This window comes from Trachymyrmex septentrionalis, unplaced genomic scaffold (genome assembly GCF_001594115.1).
Source record: "Trachymyrmex septentrionalis isolate Tsep2-gDNA-1 unplaced genomic scaffold, Tsep1.0 scaffold123, whole genome shotgun sequence".
Classification (NCBI taxonomy): domain Eukaryota; kingdom Metazoa; phylum Arthropoda; class Insecta; order Hymenoptera; family Formicidae; genus Trachymyrmex; species Trachymyrmex septentrionalis.
This window is the reverse complement of record NW_017304363.1, coordinates 686,458-702,226: the sequence shown is the minus strand read 5'-3', so window position 1 is coordinate 702,226 and position 15,769 is coordinate 686,458. Positions and strand designations below refer to the sequence as shown.

General features: G+C 36.7%; 2 pseudogenes; both read left to right on the top strand.

The window, feature by feature from the left end:
- Positions 1-3,016: 3,016 nt before the first annotated feature.
- Positions 3,017-3,737, top strand: LOC108755316 (annotated as a pseudogene).
- A 95-nt stretch (positions 3,738-3,832) lies between these two features.
- LOC108755444 lies at positions 3,833-4,305 on the top strand (annotated as a pseudogene).
- The last annotated feature ends 11,464 nt before the right edge of the window (positions 4,306-15,769 follow it).

The window sequence follows — 15,769 nt, the reverse complement described above, 5'->3', positions numbered from 1 at the left end:
ACATTCAAAATGGCCGAACTTGTCGGCATAAGTGAGAGACATGAGTACCAACATAACGCCACAAAAAAATCGAAAATCGAATATACGTAACCCGCGGAAATTCAAAATTCGCGATACTTTTTGAACAGACCTCGTATATTGTATTACGATTCCATTTTTTCCTTCTTTATCAAATTTCACACTATCGTATTGTATTTATAATGTAAAAACACATATTCCGTTAAATATATATTATATCCCTTTCCTCTTAGATAGATAGGAGTCTGATCTGGAAATATAAAAAAGTACCAAACGCGATTCATTACTATTGATAGAACGTTTTATCGTTTCTACTGCATGTCGTATATACAAAAATCACGAAACGCGATTCCTTACTATTGAAAAAGCGTTCGAGTACACGTCGTTTATTAATGCTTATCGTACACTTGTGCTACATCGCGATGTCTCTCGCGTTCATCATCATCGTCTTCGTTACAATTACTATGACAACAACGAAGACGACGATAGCGACGAATCGTCAACGTACAGATACTGAAATAATTCTGTATCTACAAAAGTACGGTTATTTCATTAAGAACAATTCAAGGACTCTTCATAAATAAATTATGTTTTTTAATTTATTATCACCTTTACCTATTGTTTCAATATATTTCTTTTCTCTTTTTTTTATTATTATTTTTTGTATTTTTAACTTACTCCTTGTCCTTTATCTGTATGATTTTTTTTCAGAGAAATGCGTTGACTCTTACTTTGCCACGATTATTTCAGTAACGTGGAAAACAATACGCAATTATCGATCGAAGAGGGAGAAATTAAACAGGCGATTTCGTTGTTTCAAGAATATTATCAAATACAAGGTAATAGTACATTGAATAATTATATGCATCAAATGCATAAACCACGATGTGGTCTCCCGGAGCATTCTACACCACGAGCATAATACAGATAGGAGGAAATGGGCGAAAACACATCTCACGTGGAATTTCCAATTAACGGATGCGCAGACCTTGAAAACTACGGCATTCGCGTTCTCGCTATGGGCAGCGAATTCGTCTTTATCGTGAACGTAAAACATTAAATCCCGACATCTTAATATCTTATCGCAGTGGCACACACACGTACGCCCATCGTAAACGTAACGAAGAAATTTGCTCCACTTCGTTCGATGGACCTGGTGGAGTACTCGCTCACGCGTTCTATCCTTCGAACGTTTCCAATTACACCGCTGAAATACACGTAGACAGTGCAGAACCGTGACATATATACGAGGGTGGATCAAATATAAACCGGAATTTTACAAATACTTTTCTTAGCCAACCACGAGCGCTCTCACAGTGTAGGTTCTTGTAGTGTAGTGTATCAGGAGTGGGGAAAACGCTTGGTGAGCTGTTTGACTCAGTCAATTCGCCAGTACAGCTATGAGTGAGCAACAGGTTCCAGCGTCCGTTGCACAACGGGTTATAATAAAGTTTTTAACTAAGGAAGGCGTTAAACCGTGCGAAATTTTGACTCGATTGAAGGTTCAGTATGGGGATGATACTCTGTCTAAAACTCAAGTGTTTGATTGGGCCAAAAAGTTTAAGAGTGGACGAGAAAGATGCTCTTGGAGGATTGCGATTTGACAACGATCAAGATGTTGAGGAATTCGTGCGCAATTGGTTGGTGACTCAACTTCAAAGTTTCTACGAGCAAGGAATTAACAAGCTTCCAAACCGCTGGGAAAAATGTGTAGAGCGTGAAGGAGACTATGTAGAAAAATAATCAACAGTATTTTTGTATTGTTTTATAAATAAATAAATATTAAAAAAGAATTCCGGTTAATATTTGATTCACCCTCGTACCTAAACGAAAAACCTGCTGTTAACAAGGAATATTTGCTTAACACGTTAACACACGAAATAGGACACGCACTAAAATTATCACACAGTTTGCGTGAAGATTCCATAATGTTCACATTTTCCAGTAAATATAATAATAATAATAAAATCGTTAAACTGAACGTAGAGGACATTTTAGCCATTCAACAACTCTATGAAATTAAAAATCCAAGACTAACAACAACTACACAACTACCAAAATTACGACGAATAAATCCGAGTACATAAATCTCTATACTTTACAATATGTGGATACGGTGTTGGTATTACATCATCGAATATTCGTCACGTATCAACGCTACGTATGGTCGATAAATATACCATCTGATCAAATTTGACCCGGACTGGTCCATTTAAACCGCGCGCGTAAATTAAATCGGTAAAAATTTTTTTTTTCTAGATTGGTACAACCTTCTCTGACATTCGTGTGAAATTTAAGCGGGATACGTCAGTTAGTGTGTGTTTGGCAGCCATTTGTTTACGACGCAAAAAGTTTCTCTGGCGATTTTTACTATTGAAAAAAAAATTGAACAACGAGTTTGCTTGAAATTTTGTGTTTCCAATGGAATTACGGCTACGGAATCATTGAAAATGTTACAGAAGTGTTTTGGGGAGTCTACTCTATCGAGAACGCAAGTATTTGAGTGGCATAAAGGATTCAGTGAGGGTCGTGAGGTCGTAGAAAACTTGTCTCAGGCGAGTCGTCCATCCACCTCTGTTAACGACGATAACATGGAAAAAGTGAAGGAAATTGTGCTTGAAAATCGTCGTGTTGGCATTAGAGAGATAGCAGAAGCTCTCAACATCTCTTATGGATCGACTCAACACATTTTTTGCTTCAACGGCCGATTTGTGGGCAGACAATTCATGGATTTTTCACCACGATAATGCGCCGTCACATTCCAGCCTGATTGTGACTAAATTTTTGGCCAAACACGAAATAAAAGTCATCGCTCAGCCACCGTATTCGCCAGATTTGGCTCCCTGTGACTTTTTTCTGTTTCCGAAACTCAAATATCCGCTCCGGGGAACGCGCCATGAATCGATTGAGGCCATAAAAAGAAATTCGCTGAAGGAACTAAAGGCCATCCCGACCGAGGCCTATAAGAAGTGTATGGAAAATTGGATTAATCGTTGGCATGCTTGTATTGGCTCAGAAGGAGGCTATTTTGAAGGCGATCATAAAGATTTGTATTAAAATACATAAAATTGTTGTTTTTTTTAACCAATCCGGGTCAATTTGATCAGATGGTAAAAAATACGACGGACCATAAGTACTAAACAGCTACATGAATTTCCTTTCGGATAATTTCTTCTTATCAGCCGCATATCAAAGGCCTTCGGGTGAAATAGTACTGTTTGTAAATAATATGATTTACATGGTGGATTATCCCAGTTTCAAATTGAAAGAAGGTTGGCCAGAACGTCTCTCGAGTCTCGGATTTCCCACGAACATTTTGATCAAGACCGTAGTAAATACTAACAGAGGACAAACCTATGCAATCTTCGATAATAACAATGTGACGCAGATAGACGAATGTAGTATGAGCGTTTGCTCGTATCAATCGTTACAAACGATATTCCTAAGAATACCGTCAGCTCCGACCTTGACCTTCCGATATATGGATGGTAATATTTACTTTGCCAAAAAACAACAATTTTACAAATTTAACGAGAACTGTAACAGAGACTGGTACATTTAATATAAACGTACTCAACATCGAATGTTCGAGAGATGGATTATTGCGATGAAGGCAGAATATCTTAGGTCAACTAATTTGATCGAGTGATACATACCATACACAATGCGACGTAAGAAGAAGGAGGAGGAGGGAAGAAAGGATGGAAGGACATATATAATACATACTATAATACATACTATAATAGTTTTACATTATCAGTACGAATCATTCCGACAACATCGTTTTTGTACGTACTTTCCAAGCTTTCCGATCATGACGATACTGCGACAAAACACTGACATCGAAAATTATCTCATGAAACAGGATGATCGTGACGAACAAAGAGTGAAGAAGAGGAAAACATTCGACGATTTGAATGGTGAAAATCCAGATAAAGAAAACAAATCAGATAAGTGAGTATTTTTTCTTTGCGTCTATTTTTTCCAGCTACTAATTTTTTTTTCTTTAGTTACAGACATCAAATCGCACATTGTCCTATTATACGCATTCTCGAAGATATCCGTTAACTGTAACTGGCTACAAATACTTGAACATCGGTATCAATGTCAAACTCCCTTCTTATGTAACCATCATTTTGGGGAATTATCACAGTAAAGAGAGCCCGCTTTTACCGGATGTCTGGAGAGAGCTTCTCGAACAAAAACACATCATTTTGTCCCTTTTGTAGTACGATGAGAATAATAGAGGAATACGCGTGCCGTGCCCGATGTACGTTGGAAATCTAACATTACGCTTCGGACGAATCAACAATCTACCAATACTGCGTCTAGAAACAAGTACAGCTCGTCTGTCCATGTCGAAAAGCACTGTACTCAATTTATTTAATCTCGAATATTGTGTAAATCTTATTTCCTCCTTAACCGCAATAATCGATAATGTCGACAAACAATTTTCGCGATTTCTCGCTATTGCATCCACTGTCACGGAATCTGCGAACATGCTAAAAAACGATGTACGATAACGAATCCTTCGACCACAATGATATAATTGAATGCAAATTGATCGCTCTGATCTTCGGAGAGCATTAATTATGTACGTATTCATTTAACAATAAAGTATATTTTAAAATATAAAAAATTATTTTATATCCTTATCTTTATATACATATATACTTAAAGTAATAACGGAGAAAAAAGAAATGATGTATGATTTTCACTCGCGCTAACGCAATTTTTTATATTAAAGAATGATGTAAGAATGAGCAAAAGAGAAGAGAAAAATGAACGAAACAATGCGGGGGCCTCATCAGTGACTCTTATCACATCCTTTACGATATAATATCGTTCTTTGTACGAGACTGTGTACGAGAGCTGGCTATTAAATAACGAGACTGCTTATGAAAAAGAGTTTTATTTTAAATTATTCTACAATTGAATGCTCCCCTTCAATGTACTCCCCTCCCCTCGCCACACACCGTTCCATTCGTTTTTTCCATTGGTCAAAGCAATGCTGGAAGTCTTCTTTTGTAAGAGCATTTAGGAGCTCCGCCGATTTTCGCTTCACCTTTTCCATCGACTCGAACCGGGTTCCTTTTAAGGCAGACTTGATCTTCGGAAACAGGAAAAAGTCACAGGGTGCTAAATCAGGCGAGTACGGCGCGTGTTCGAGCACTGGAGTGCCTCTAGCGGCTAAATAACGCTTCACAGACAGCGCGTTATGGGCAGGTGCGTTGTCCTGGTGTAAGATCCACGACTTGTTTTTCCACAACTCCGGCCGTTTCTTACGAACTCGCTCTCGCAGTGTTGCCAAAACTGTCAAATAGTAAGTTTGGTTTACAGTTTGACCCTCTGGAACCCATTCAGTCATCACGATGCCGTTGATGTCGAAAAAAACGATTAGCATGGCTTTAAATTTTGATTTCGACATCCTTGCTTTTTTCATTCTTGGCGATGCAGGAGTTTTCCAGTGCATGGATTGCCGCTTAGTTTCAACATCGTATTGGAATATCCAGGTTTCATCGCAAGTGATGATGTTTTCCATCAATTCAGGCTCTTCATCTAACCTCTCAAGAAAATCTGAGCAGATCTGTTGACGGACGAGCTTTTGGTCAGGGGTCAAATTTTTTGGGACCAACTTCGCACAGACTTTCTTCATGTTTAATTCGTCATGTAAAATTTTTCTGACAGTTTCTTTATCGGCGTTTACAGTCTCAGCAATCATCCGAATGCTCATACGACGATCTCCGCGCACAATTTCATTGATTTTGGTCACTGTTTGCGGAGTTGAAACAGAGACAGGTCGACCTGGACGTTGGTCATCTTCGGTGCTCTCTCGGCCTTCAGAAAACCGTTTATACCATTCGAAAACACGCGCACGAGATAGAGAATTCTCACCATAGGCCTCTTTCAACAACTTATAGCACTCAGTCGGAGTTTTTTTTAATTTAACGAGAAATTTCACATTGATCCGTTGCTCGTGTTTTTCGTCACACATTGTTATTGGCACGAGAAAAAACAAGTTCGTTTCTAACCTCTATAGAAAAAATACTACTACTGCGACAAAAACGTGTTTTCGTACTGGAATAGTAGACACTTCCAGCTATCCAATGCTGCATTCGTTTCCCACCCTACCCCTCTAGGACGCCTTCTGCGCGCGCAGTCTCGTTATTTAATAGCCAGACCTCGTATAAAATGCACACCTGTCAATCTGTCATTTGTGTTCAGTGAGAAATTATTCAGTATGGAAAATATAGTGTTATCCAGAACATGGTAGAAGAAGACCTGTGGAACATCGTCAACGAAGTGCTCGAAGACGTAAATTTTGAAGAATTAAACGTTAACGAGAACGCTTTAGACGATAATGGATATTGCAGCGATCAGAGTGTGAATTCTGACCAAATCATGAACGCTACCAAAGACGCATTAAACGATAATGGATACAACACTAGTGAATAAAAAATAAAAAAATGTGTGAGTAATGTCCGGTGACAGAGAGAGTTTTTAGTTGGTAGGCAGACCGGGCTGGATGGAAATTTTCATCCACCGGATGAAGTCTGAATCCAACACGCTCATCGTACGCGATAATGGGTGTCTTCCCCGGATTAGGTTCAAATTCCCTCAGGAGGATTACCTAATTGGGGTATTCTATAAGATTTTCTCTTCCTACGCAAAAAACAAAAAAAAACGCGGCAGTAAAGGTGTCATCGCGTAGAGGGGAACAGTGTCTTTGAAAAAATTCTCTAAAACGCAATAAAGTATCATCTTTAAATACGCGGCATGAGTGCGAACGAGAGCGTACGCACCCATAAGTGTGAGTGAGACAGTGCAGATACGTTGATGTGCGAGCGAGAGTGTACGCACCATAATTGCAAGTAAAACAATGCGCATCCGTCCGTGTGCGAACGAGAGCGTACGCACCATAAGTGCGAGTGAGAGCGTACGCGTTCATAAGTGCGAGTGAGACAATGCGTGCGACGGAGAGCAGCATAATTGCGAGTGAGACAGTGAGTGCGAGGAAGAACAAATCTAATACGCAATAAGATGTCATCGCGAAACATGAAAAAAATACGCGCCATAATCCGTCGGTGCGAGTGAGAGCGAAGACGGTGCGTGCGACGGAGAAAAAATCTAATGACGGGAAAAAAGAAACGAATCAACCGCGAATTTCCTCAGTCGCGCGTTTGCCCTCGAGCTCGCAAGATCTGTCGCTGCCACCACGTCATGCTGTGACGTCACGAGCTTACACATGCGCCTGTGGGGCCGGGGGCCGGGGAGGAAAACTGCGAGAGGTGGCAAATGCAGCTCGCTCATTGGGTGCCCCCCTGCACTACAATATCCCTCTCGCCCAGTTTACTCCCCAGCCTCTCACTCCGCGGGTTATCCCATGGGTTCATACGAGTATATACATAGTTTTCGTACTGGCGTTTAGTCACATGGGGAAGGCGTGTACGCGTCGATCATTCACTATGATTTAAATAAAAAAAGAACTGTTTAATTGTCAGACTCTGCGTAGAAAAAGAGAAGGGAGAGAGTGAAGTTCTCAGATTAGATTTTTAAAAGGATGCAGATTTCATCGAAGAAATCGATGAATGTAGGAGGATATAGATGATAAGTGCGCTGTGGAAGAGAAAAACTAAGAGTGCAAACACTGAAAGGAGAATTGTTTAAGAGTTTTTTTAGAGAGTGATCTGGTAAGATTCCCGAAGTAAGTAATTGAAAGGAGAGACTTACTGCTACTCTGTAAATTTCGGCTTTTCGAAGATGACTGCCGGAGGTTCGATCTGTGATTGTACGACTCCAAGGGGAAGGTTGACCCAGCGATTTGGCGGCTTCGGTCGAGTCACTTGATAGTAATAAACGAACAAGATCGCTTGATCGAACTGATCACGGCTCACTACTAAAATCGGTGGAACGATATAATTGTGGACCGACAGAGTGTCGGCTTGCTAAATAATTGATATAGTCGCGAACTGACAAAGTTTCGTGTCGGAAATGGAGTTTGACTGACTGACTGTTCGCGAAGAGTCTCCTTTTTATATTCGCGAGTTAGCAGGCCTCGCATATGTTTTAATCTAGTATTAGGATATCGATTGTGAAATGGGATACTGGAATATGTGTCTAAAACAACTTCCGTCATCGATCATTTGCCGGATGTTCAATAGTTTAGAGCCACATGTGTCATTTATTACAGACAGCTGCTGTTTCAATTTGTAATTCTTAATCTATTTACTTTTTCTGTTCCTCGGGATAAAGTTTGTGCTATTCGATACTTGGTTCAAATATTTCAATAATCTTTATATTATATTAACTTCGTCTCGAATGGAATATTAATTTAGGCAAGTTATTCGGCTCGTCACTATTGTAACTTCCTGGTAAAAGCAGATTGTCTATCGGTATTATTTGTTAATAACTTTTAATTTAGCAATTACTAAAATTCTAATCAAAGAAAAGAACTGTCGAATCTGGACGTAACACTCGGATCTGGCTACTTTTATAATATTTATGAAAATTATAGGGGTTACTGAATTCCCTACAAAATTATTTTTTACGCATTCTTGTACGACCAATAGTTTGCAAGATACGATTTTTTAAATGTTTCCCTTTATTTTTTAACTAAATTTTTTCTTTAAAGTTTTATGTAAATATTTCAGATTTGGCTACTCCTATGTAAAAAGTACTTATTATCAAATAAAAAGATTTTTAAATTCCCTACAAAATTGTTTTTTTATTGAACCTTATACGATGAATAGTTCCCGAGATATAAATAATTTTCTCAAATTGTAATACATTTTAAATTAAATAATTTGCTTGTGATTTATCATATGTAAAAAATGTACATAAATTTTAAAACTTATGAAATTAGCTTGAAAATACTTTTTTTTTAACCTCATATGAACAATAATTCTCGAGGTGTTTCAAAGATATCATGGGATCCTCAGTTTATGTTAAAATATGAATTTATTTATCAATGCATTTATTTAAAATTGCCTTTTTCTAAAAAATCGTGTTCTCCGTTACTTTTTTATAAATATTTTAGTTTAAAGGATCGACGTGAAAAGTAAGGTGCACCAAATTAAAGAAATTAGAAAATTTCCAAAAAAAGGTTTTTTCTTATCTGTCTGTCAATTTTTGTGTAAGATATAGTTGAAGAAAGAGTGCGTTTTGTAACGATTTTTTTATTGAAAATTAGGATCTATGTATATCTTATGTAAAAACAATATATTTGGAAAAATGTTGGGACAACAACACTTTTTGACTTCTTAATAGATATAGAATATTCTCTTGAATTTGGCGTTTTGGTTCATATTTTTTGGACCAATACTTTTAGAGATATAACTTCGACAAGTACAGTCTTGTTCAGACCGGCAATTCTGATAGTGACTGACTGATGCTGCAGAGGCTAAATAGTACGTGTGATATACGAGTATATGCCTTTTTTGTTCTTATACCTTAATCATGAAAATATAAACATTAATTCTGAATACACAACCCAAAAAAATCACTGTGCATCAATTTTTATTAATAATTTTTTTTTAATAATTGGTTAATAAAATTAATTAAAATGGACGCATTACAATTGATGAGATACAAGCAAAAACAAATATCGAGTTAGAAATATACATTATGTATGCACAACGGTTTTTTTGGGTTGTATACTCAAAGTTAATGTTAACATTTTTATAATTAAGGTATGAGAACTAAAAAATTCATATACAATATATCACACTACTTAGCCTCTGCAACGTCAACCAATCAGTATTATCAGAATTATCGATTTGAATAAGACTGGCCTGATGAAAAAAATTGTCACAGTTTATCCGAAAATGACTAATTATGATAAATCCAGACAGTATTGCCACAATTAAGTAATTTAAGGGAAAATATCCTATTTTGTTCAAAACCAAATTTATGCAAAAAGATTTTTTGAAAAATTGCGAAAAATTTGGCTATCGGAAATTTTTGAAAAATTATCCAAAAAAATGTCAGAAATTGCCATAAAGAAAAAATCTGTCCAATACAAATGAACAATTTCGGACAAATTTCTCAATCAGACAATTTTGAACATTTTATCCTCAAAATTTTCGGAAATAGCAATAGAGATATAATTCTTTTAAACAATAAAACTTAACACTTTCGAACAAAATTTTTATTTTGCCAATTTCCAATACATCTGTATATTTTTACTCATAATTGTGTGAAATTACCAGATTGATAAAATTTCTTTAATTAAGAAAACTTAATGCTTTCGAAAAAAATTTATATTCCGACAATTTCCGACACATCTGTTTCTTTTTACCTACAATTGTTGAAAATTCCCATCCTGACGAAATTCTTTTAATCAACAAAACTTAACACTATCGAAAAAAATTTTCATTCCTTCAATTTCCGGCATATCTGTTTAGTTTTACTCATAATTGTGTGAAATTGTCAGGCTGTTAAAATTTCTTTCATTAAGAAAACTTAACACTTTTGAACTAAATTTTCGTTGGAGCAGTTTCCAACACATCTATTTCTTTTTACCTACAACTGTCAAATTATGACTAAATTTGATTCTGACAAAATTCTTTTAATCAACAAAACTTAACACGAACAAAATTTGCATTACGATAATTTCCTTCGATACATTTGTTTATTTTTAGCTACAATTGTCTGTAATTGCCAGACTGATAACATTTCTTTAATCATCAATACAAGAAGTTTTTAAACAAAAATTTGGATAATTTCGGACAAATTTTACCACTATCATGTATTCTCTACAATTTTTGGAAACTGCTGCTGTAGAAATTTTTCCAAAAAGAAAAATAAATAATTATTATTACAACCTGACAGATTTCTCTGTTACGTCCACAATTCTTTTCTTCGACTAAAACTTTCGTTATCACCACAAGAATTATTAACCAATAACACCGGTAGACCATCTGTTTCTACCATGAGAGGTTACAATAGCGACAAGCCGAATAACATTTACCTTTTTGAACTAATAATCTACTCGGGACAGAGTTGTTAGATTAGATATTTAAACCAAGTGCCAAATAGGCGAACTTTATTCCGAAGAACAGGAAAAATAAATAGATTAGAATAATAAAACAGCAGTTGTCTGTAATAAATAACACATGTGGCTCTAAACTATTGGACATCCGGCGAATGGTCGATGACGAATGTTGTCTTAGACACATACCCCTGTATCCTATTTCACAACCGATATCCTTAATCCTAATCCTAGATTAGACCAACAGCACAAGCGAGCTCTGCACTCGGCACCACTACTCGCCAATATAAAAAGAAGTCCTCCACGAGGAACGTTCAGTTGTCAGTCAATTTCCAACCTCATAACGTTATTCTGCGAGTTGTCAGTCATCTTCCAAACGTTACTCTGCCAGTCTCAGTTGTCAGTCAAACTCCATCTCCAAAACTCTGCCGGTTCGTTACTACACATAGTTACGTCAGTAAAATTCCATCTCCGACACGAAACTTTGCCGGTCCGTGACCTTATTGTTCAACCGATCAGTAGTAAACCGCGATTCGTTAGATCGAGTGATCTATTTATTGTTACTATCAGTAATAAGAGTGACTCGACCGGAGCCTTCACATCCGAGTGGCAATCCTCCATGGAGTGCTGGGGATCACCAAAGAAATTCAGCCGTTGGATCCATCCTCATCCGCAGAAAAACAGTAAGTCCCATTCTAATCCACACACACACACACGCACGCGCACGCACGCACGCACGCACGCACACACACACACACACACACACACACACACACACACACACACACACATACATGTAAATACATAGGAAGCATCCGCTAAAACTTACACTAAATTATAGTGCCGCTTCTAAACCGTCCCTACAAGGAGTGGCTTAGAAGCCGGGCCTTCCGGGAAGCGCGGAGACGAAGAGTTCCGAAGATACCTCGGGGGTTCGCGAGAACAGAGTCGCCCGACCGAGGACCATTTGCCACTACCACCACCCTCGCCACCGGCTCCGCCGGCTATACCTAATCAGTTAGAGGTTATATCTCCCCCTCAATCACCTTCACCTTCCCCTTAACTACCTTTACTTCCCCCTCAACCACCTTCACCACCCGCTCAAATACCTTCACTTCCCCCGCAAACTCCTTCGCCTCCCCCTTAATTTCCGTCACCCGCGTTTTTGGACGCACTGATGGAGCGAATCTTTCCAGATACTCCGCCACTATCACCCGATTCGTCGGTCGATCCTATCTCAATTTCCCCCAGAGGAATTCCATCCCCGACGAACTTCACGGACAGCGTGGAGTTCTTACAGGAAATTCCTTCGCCCCCCTCCCCTAGATCTTATTTCAGAATCCTAGAGAGTGACACTCATCAGTCAATTCCCGCAGACTACTACCGCATCTATTCCTCAGGGGACCTACACAATCGCCCCTCATTACTTCGATCCTGAGGAAATCCGGAATGCCATCACCGGCCAACACTCAGCCTCCTGTATCCCTGTATTCCTCCCAAATTCTGCCAATCCATTCCTAGTTCTAGTGGAATTCTTCTACAATCTTTTCCCTCCTTCCTCCGCTTCCATCCATGAAATTAAGATCCATGAGATTAAGCAAGACCTATCCGATTCCCCCTCTAACACAGCGTACATATGGTACAATGTATAGCCGTTATAGAATAGATAATACTGTTGCGTCAGTAACTGTAGCAATGTATAGATTAGATATAATTAATATTATTATATAACCGACTATCATATAACCGCGTGTTTTCCTCATCTGTTAGTTAGCTACAATAAATAATGTTGCTAATTATTCCTCTCGCTCTCGTCATTCACTTTTAAAACCCTTTAAGAAAACCTCGTAATTATTAAACCTTGCCCTTTCAGAGCTCGCACGTGGTCCATTCCCGAGTTAAAGGGATTTCTCTGATTCGAAATTCGGACGATCGCACCGCTCGTAGGAAACAGGTGTCATAGCGTCTTTACAAGACGTTGACCCATATTCCGAAGCGAGCAATAAAAAGAGTGCGTTCGATTCGCGGTATTTGCTTCTGTGCGGATACCTGAGACAAAAGTCTGGCCGTCCTTCCACACTCCATCCTTTCTATTCTCTTTTCTCTTAAAATCCATTTTCCGGAGCTTGGACGTAACATCTCATTTAGTTAATTTTGGAAAAATTTTTCCATTTTGACACACACACGCACACACACGCACGCACGTACGCACGCACGCACACAAAAAGAAATAACACCCTGAAATACTATAAGTGATACATTCTGTCAAATTTCTTCATATTTGGTCTGTTTCGAGCAAATTTCTTGATTAATTATGCTCCGAAACTTATATTTTGTTTTATTATCAATAAATAAATTTCCCGAAAGATCATTATTGGCATAGTTGGATATTTTCGAATGTATTTAACAATTTAATTCCCCAATATGGTCGAAATTTATTAAAAAGCAGAAATACGAGTATATAGAAGAAATATTGTGAAAGTTAATTACCCTTTAGACACACTTTACTTCTCGTAATTTCGAAATTCTTTTCCAATATTTCCTATAAAAAATGATGAATTTGTTTGAAACTACATGAGCGAAAAATTAATTACAATGCTGCTTACAATTTTTCGATATACTCGTATACTTCTGTCAAGAAGATGCGAAGGAAAAATGAATCAGTATAAATATTATTATAATAGATATTAAAATGAGATTAAAATCTTTATATTCCTGATTTATTTTTTCTTCAGACTTTCTTTACAGAAATAATTTAAGGGATTACACTCCAGTGATACATATAAAAATATGTATTATTTGAAATAAAAATGTGACGCGATTTTTGTACACTTTTGGCAAATTCGATTAGAAGAACTGCATAAAGCCGTTGTACACTGATTTAATTTGAGTATAAAAGTGAAATGCAAATATTTCGAATTATTAAATACATATTTTACCTAATTGTACAATAAAGTGTATTGAGTATTTTAGGATTTATTCGATTTTTATGTTTATGTATAAACATATCTTTACGTTATTTTGTGTACAACGGCTTTAATCTGCACTAGTGCGCATTGAATATGCCCAATCGAATTCGCTATTTGTTAGGTAAGAGAATAAGCCTTAAACCAAATTTCAACTCTTACTGATATAAAAAAATTTTTTTTAGTATTTTTATGAATTTTTTGAGTATATACTATTGTATAGTATTGATACATTTATTATTAAATTGTACTGATACTGAAAATGACATATTTGAATATGATTTAATATTTGAAATAAATTAGAATTATTCTATGCAATATTAGAAAGCTTTTTCAGAAATTATATTTTTTTTTAAGAAAAATTTGTATTCAGATGGAAACAAAAAATTTGTAGTATTTTCAAAATTTCATATTTTTACGATAAATGTGAACTAAAACATTTTTATAATAAATTCAACTTTTTCTAAAACAAATTCTTACAACAGAATCACCCTACATACAGAATCACCCTAAATTATTTCATAACATCAAATCACATGCACATTGTACAGATCATTTTTAGTTTTCATAGAATTTAACGATAAATTTCTTAATATCTGCCGAAATAATCAATAAAAGTACTTGAAATTTGGTACGAAATTTTTATTTTCTTACTTAATAATATATACAAAAAATAATCCATTATTACTTGGAGTAAAACATATTTTGGTTCTATGGGAATTGCGTATTTGTCGAAGTTGTATCTTTAAAACTATTGGTTCTAAAAATATGAACCGAACGCCAAATTCAAGGGAATCTTATCTATTAACCCATTATGTCCCATGCTTAATACAGCCGTGGTAGCGCCAAACTGAATACGTGATTCATAGTATAAGCGAAAAAAAAATTACCCATGTTGGCTGGTAATGGATACTCAGCCGTGTGACAAAGCCTGATGCTATGTCAGTAAATTGGTGACAGAAACCAAACAGAGTCTGCTGCATAACCTGACAGTAGATTGCGAGCAGAAACCGAGCAGAACCTGTTGACATAATCTAACGGCAGATTGGCAGCAGAAATCGAGTAAGATCTGCCATTTCCATATACAGCCTCGCCACGAGATGGACTTGCTTCTCGTAAGAAGAAAACATCCAGGAGTCCTATAAGAATTGACGTAATTTGAATCGAATAGGCAAATCATCTCCTAGAGATTCCAAAGCTCTTTCGAAATGTGCTTTCTGAATCTCCGAATATTTGTTTGATTATTTTACAACTTTCTCATGTATGTTTTGAAATGTGGAACTAATCAATAATGTTTAAGCAATAAAACTGTATTGATTGTTTCCAGTTTTCACACTAGTATATATAAATATATAATTATGTGTAATTATGTATAATTATATATAACCATTTATATACAATATATGTAAAAATTTTTATAAGAAAACAGCTCGATTTAAATGAAAATGACAGATCTTGCTCAGTTTCTATTGTCAATTTGCTGTCAAATTATGTCAGCAGACTCTGCTCGGTTTCTGCTCGCAATCTGCTATCAGATTCTGTCAGCAGGTTCTGTTTGATTTCTGCTGCCAGTCTGTTTGCAGAATGTTAACAGGTTTTGTCGGCAGAACAGAAACAGAATGCGAGATCATTGTGATCAGTCTACTAACATCTTCTGATTAAATCTGCCAGTCTGTCGACATCCAGCTAATATTTTGCTATCCTATTTAACAAGCAGTCATCACTATTTCTCAGTCATAACTAAATTGCGATTTTGTTTCTTGTTAGTAAATGCAAAATATATAAATATGTATAT